Consider the following 4,736-nt stretch of genomic DNA (forward strand, 5'->3'; position numbering starts at 1 on the left):
AAAAGAGGTAAAGAGGGAAGGGGAAGGGGAAGGGGAAGGGGAAAGGGAAGGGAAGGGAGGGGAAGGGGAAGGGGAAGGGGAAGGGGAAGGGGAAGGGGAAGGGGAAGGGGAAGGGGAAGGATGGGGGGTTGGTTTGGTACACATCACAGCAAGGGAAGGAGTGAGACATACAGTTTAGGCTCATGACAGGGTCAAGTTACTCTACGATGCAGACAGAGCTCTCTTTTGACCAGGGCATTTCCTTTTTCCAGTTTTAAACAACTGAAAGAACAAAATGGGGAAATGACAACCCAGAAGATATGCATAATGAGCATTCCTAAATGAGAAACTAGACCTATTGGTACATGCAGTTTTCTGTACATATGGCCAGGTGAACTTTAATGTAATGAAGTACAGTAGGCTGTGAGGCCAGAGTGGGGATTTTGCAGTTTAGACATTTGAGATTGTCTGTACATGATCAAATGACCACTCTCTTCTCTTGTGAGGTATTACAAACCAGCATACAGAAAGGTCTGTTCCCACTTTTTATGTGTAATTGAAAACCTGACCCCAGAATATGAGGCCAGAGTATCACAGTCTCATCTTTTTTCGATATGGCCCAGTTCTGTAGTACATTTGGGTCAAGTTCCAAATTTCAATGTTAGATTCCATTTCCTTTACAGGATAAACCAAAATCCAGGCTAAAGTAAACAATTCTGGTGGCAGAGGGGAGGGAAACTATGAATTAATATCTTAATGTTGTAACTGTGATTAAAGCCAAGCCTTTATTGTTCAAGACTGTGAAGTGCAGAGTAATAAATCCTTGCTGTGAAACCCATCATTTTATTGTCATGAAATCAATACATTTGCTCTCATTTTACTTCTGACCCTGCCACTTAACCCCTTCATGTGTCTCTTTCCTGGTGTTTTATTTTATTTCGTGAGGTAACATTCTTCTCATTTTCAATTTCAGATGCCTCAAGGGGAAAACATTCATGTCTCCTCCTGGAAGACTATGGGCATAATTGTTGTTTTTGATGGATTGCAGCAGGATCAAGAAATTTCCACATTTTGCTTTTGCTTCTTGAGGGAAATAAATGAGGCCTTGCTAGTGTTGCATTTGAAAACAAGAGGAAGATTTGTCATGTCAAGTGCAGCTTAAATACAGAACACACCCTTTGAACCAACTTGTCCTAAGCCACCTACTCTGTAACCATTACAAAGTATTCATTTACAGCACTGTTTGTGCATAAGGGTGTACTTGGGGTGGAATGACTGGATAACAAGGAGACCATGTGCTGCTCTAACTATGTCAACAGTGCTTTTCTTACCAGTTTTTGAAATCTGCTGCCAGCACTATCTTTCACTGTCCTAAAATACTGGAAACGCTACAGATGTTCCCATGTCCACTTACTTCATCACTAGTGGGATGCAAAAAGAGCATACCATGGAGTGGTCAATCTCTCTTGTTCAAAATGCAGCCGCTCTTTTTACCCCTGCTATTTGCATGATGAAAGGGTAGGCTAAGATAAGATTAGGAAGAATATCTCTATTGTGAGGGTGGTGAAGCACTGGGACAGGTTGCACAGAGAAGTTGTGGATGCCCCATCCCTGGAAACACTCAAGGGGCTTTGAGCAACCTGGTCTAGTGAAAGGTGTCCCTGCCTGTGGCAGGGGGGTTGGAATTAGGTGATCTTCAAGGTCCCTTCCAATCCAACCATTCTATGATTCTGTGATAACCCAGTTTAGACTCTTGCGCAGATCTCTTCTCTGAGTGCTGTCGTGCAAACCTTGAGGTCAGTGCCAGCCCCCACGGCACTCCCCAAGGTATGCCACATCCCTCCCACCATTGCCCTGCCAGCTCCCCAGGGGCAGATGGCAGCAGGGCAGTGGATGCAGGCTTTGCTCAGAAAGTCTGAATTACAGCACTCAGGCCACTGTTTCAGACACTGAACATTGTCCCAGTTCTAAGAGAAGCCTCCTGCAGTGGCTTTGAGCTAAGTGCAGCCAGTCAGTCAGCCTGCACACTCTGCCCTTGCAAACTGCAGGGTGCCAGCACAATGGTCTGATGGATGGAAGGGCTGCAAGAGTGGATGGGAAAACTGCAGGAAAGGAGGTAGGATGTATCTCCCAAAATACCAGAATAAGATGCTCTTGGGTCCCATGGTTATGAGACTACTCAAGCACATGTTACATAAACAATAACAGACCTCTTTGTATTCCTACTAGAAAACAAATTTTGAACCTGTCTCTAAAAAGGGGAAAAGCTAATGATCTCCCATGTCTCCTGTGCCTTCCTGGTTGGAATTATGACAATATTTATACCCTGTGCTAAGTGTGCAATAATTATTTCCAGATGTACTAAACGTGGCTTATTTTTTGCACATCGATCTTTCACACAGCCTACATTCGTTGTAGAGCTCAGGTGTTTACTCAGCACTCAAATAAAACATAAAGGGGTTAAAAAAACCTATGTGGTCTGTTAAGCTTCCTTAAAAGGGAGCTGATGGTATCTGCCTAACACTCTAACTTCATTTTATTACTGAAATTCTGGGGATTTATGTAACTGTCCTGCTTTTTTCCAAGGTCTATATTTTTGTCCAGCTAACTCACGTCCCAGTGTCCCTATAAAATTAAGTGAAAATGAGCACTAAGTTTTGATGCCCATGGTTCTACTGGAGTTTTTTATTATACCATGGACAATATTAAGGTCTATTGGATAATCCTCACATTTTCTTCCTGAACTAAAGCCTGAAGATTTTGGGTTGAATAGATGAGTCTCTTCTCACTAAATGGTGGTGTTGAATCACAGTAAATATTGAAAACTTGGTTCACCTTTGGAAAATATGAGGGTGGTGCAAGGGACATTCAGTGCACCAACCCTGAAGATTTTCTTACAATAAAAGCTGCCCCTGAGACACGCAGTGCCCACATGTTTTGAGGGGACTTGGCACCATTATTCACTTACCACGTCAATCTTCCCTCCTCATCCACTTGGAAAAAGGTGCTGCCTCTCATGCCTCCATGCACACATTTTCTTGTCATGGCAGATTTTATCAAGAGGACCTATATAACTGGGAATGTCCTGATCACTGCTTTACAACTGTATGGAAATGTGGGTCGTTTAGCAAGAGCTGGGACAGAGAAAAAAACCCGAACATCAGAAATGGAGTAATCTCCAGCCATTCATGTGTCTGTAGAACGTGTTTAGTCTGTTGGCATCTGAATATCGGGGGAAGGTGATTTATGGGGTGAGTTGTAAGGTGCTCCCCTGCAGGTATAACCCTGGCTTTGCACTGGTCTTCAACACCTGTCAATAAACAGTGACTTTTAAACATTAGATGTGCTACCTCATTTGTTTGCTCAGCGATTTCATGATCTGCTGTCATTTTGAAGTTATACTTGGTGTTTATTTTTCAGATGAACCTGACCTTTACAAGCCAAACTGGAATTTAATTTCTTCTTCACCTCTGGGGAAGTCTGATGGATTAAGATTTTGGTCCCAGCTGTAACCAAGGTGTCATGGCCAACTATGACATTTACATGAAGGCCTGTGTTCAAACAGTAAAACATTTTCCTCAGGAGTCTTCAGATTTAGTAAGGCTCAGTCCATGTCCATAATACACAGTAGACCAAGAACATGTATCTTCTGCTTCAAGGTTCCTTACAACACACAGACTGATTCCGTATGAATTTGGCTCATGTGACTAATCAGGCAGGCGTCTGCAAGTTTATTCATGTCTAGATCATCCCTGTTCATTAATGTCAGCAAACTCTGACTAATGCTTAGTTGAGTTTATCTTTGTGGATCCAGCTCCAACAAAGAAATGTCAACACTAAACCTATCACTCATCAAATTGCTTTATCATATTCGAATAACACTTATAATGGGCATAAATAATGAAGAGGGAAAGGAGGTTTGATTTTTTATGGCTTTCGTTGAATTATATATCAAACATTTTATTGAACAGTCTAATATTTAATAATCAAACAACAGTTTTGTTTATCAGAGAGTATTTTGGCACATGCTTTTTTAATAGGACAGGCAGTAGCTAGATATCACTACTTTTTGTTCCTTCCCACTCCCTACACTGTAAAGTTCAGCAGCCAAAAGTTCAGGCAGTTCCTCAATGAGCTGTAAGAAAGAAAACCTAGATTATGTAACCTTTGTTATTTGAATATTCCTAGGTTGAGTGAGAGTTACCTTTTTATTTCTCTTATGAATACACTGCAATTCCCTGAGCATTTCTCTGGGGTAAAAAAAACCCCAAACAAGTGCTGCTTTTTTCTTTAATGAACATCCACCAGGGCCACAGGGAAGGGTCTGAGATACAGAAGCTGCTCAAGTCCCTTCAGGGGGCCCTGTGAGGCTGTCCAGTGTCCTTTTCCCAGCAGCAGCATTATCACCTCTGGCAAGATTAACCCCTTGGAATTACCTAGTCACAGATAAGGTATTTTTCCCTTCCTTCTTTCTCCAGTTTTGTTAACCAAGATCAACAATTCAAAGCAATTACTTTTAACTTCTATCTTGTTTTACTCACACTTCACTTTTTCTATTAGTACAGTAATACTAAAGAAAGCTCTTCTGAGTTTTCAACTAACAAATATGCAAAATGGAAATCCATAGTAAGACTTTATCTGCAAAATCTTCAGCGTGTCTTCAAAAACCTCCTACATTCTTTTCCTGTATTATAATTGGCCCAGTTCCATAAATATGTTTAGTGTCCTTATAAACATGGGAAAACTGAGTTTATTGG

The 4,736-nt window shown here is 41.5% G+C and overlaps 1 long non-coding RNA gene across 1 annotated transcript; it reads left to right on the forward strand.

Moving 5' to 3' along the window:
• Positions 1 to 113: 113 nt before the first annotated feature.
• On the forward strand, positions 114 to 3,319 carry LOC121676814. Its single transcript, XR_006020620.1, has 2 exons — positions 114 to 340; positions 953 to 3,319. It is a non-coding gene; the product is annotated as an uncharacterized LOC121676814 (long non-coding RNA).
• The last annotated feature ends 1,417 nt before the right edge of the window (positions 3,320 to 4,736 follow it).

This window comes from Corvus kubaryi, unplaced genomic scaffold, assembly GCF_017639235.1.
Source record: "Corvus kubaryi isolate FWS band 111438036 unplaced genomic scaffold, C.kubaryi_AGA036_p1.0 split1-131, whole genome shotgun sequence".
Taxonomy (NCBI): Eukaryota; Metazoa; Chordata; class Aves; order Passeriformes; family Corvidae; genus Corvus; species Corvus kubaryi.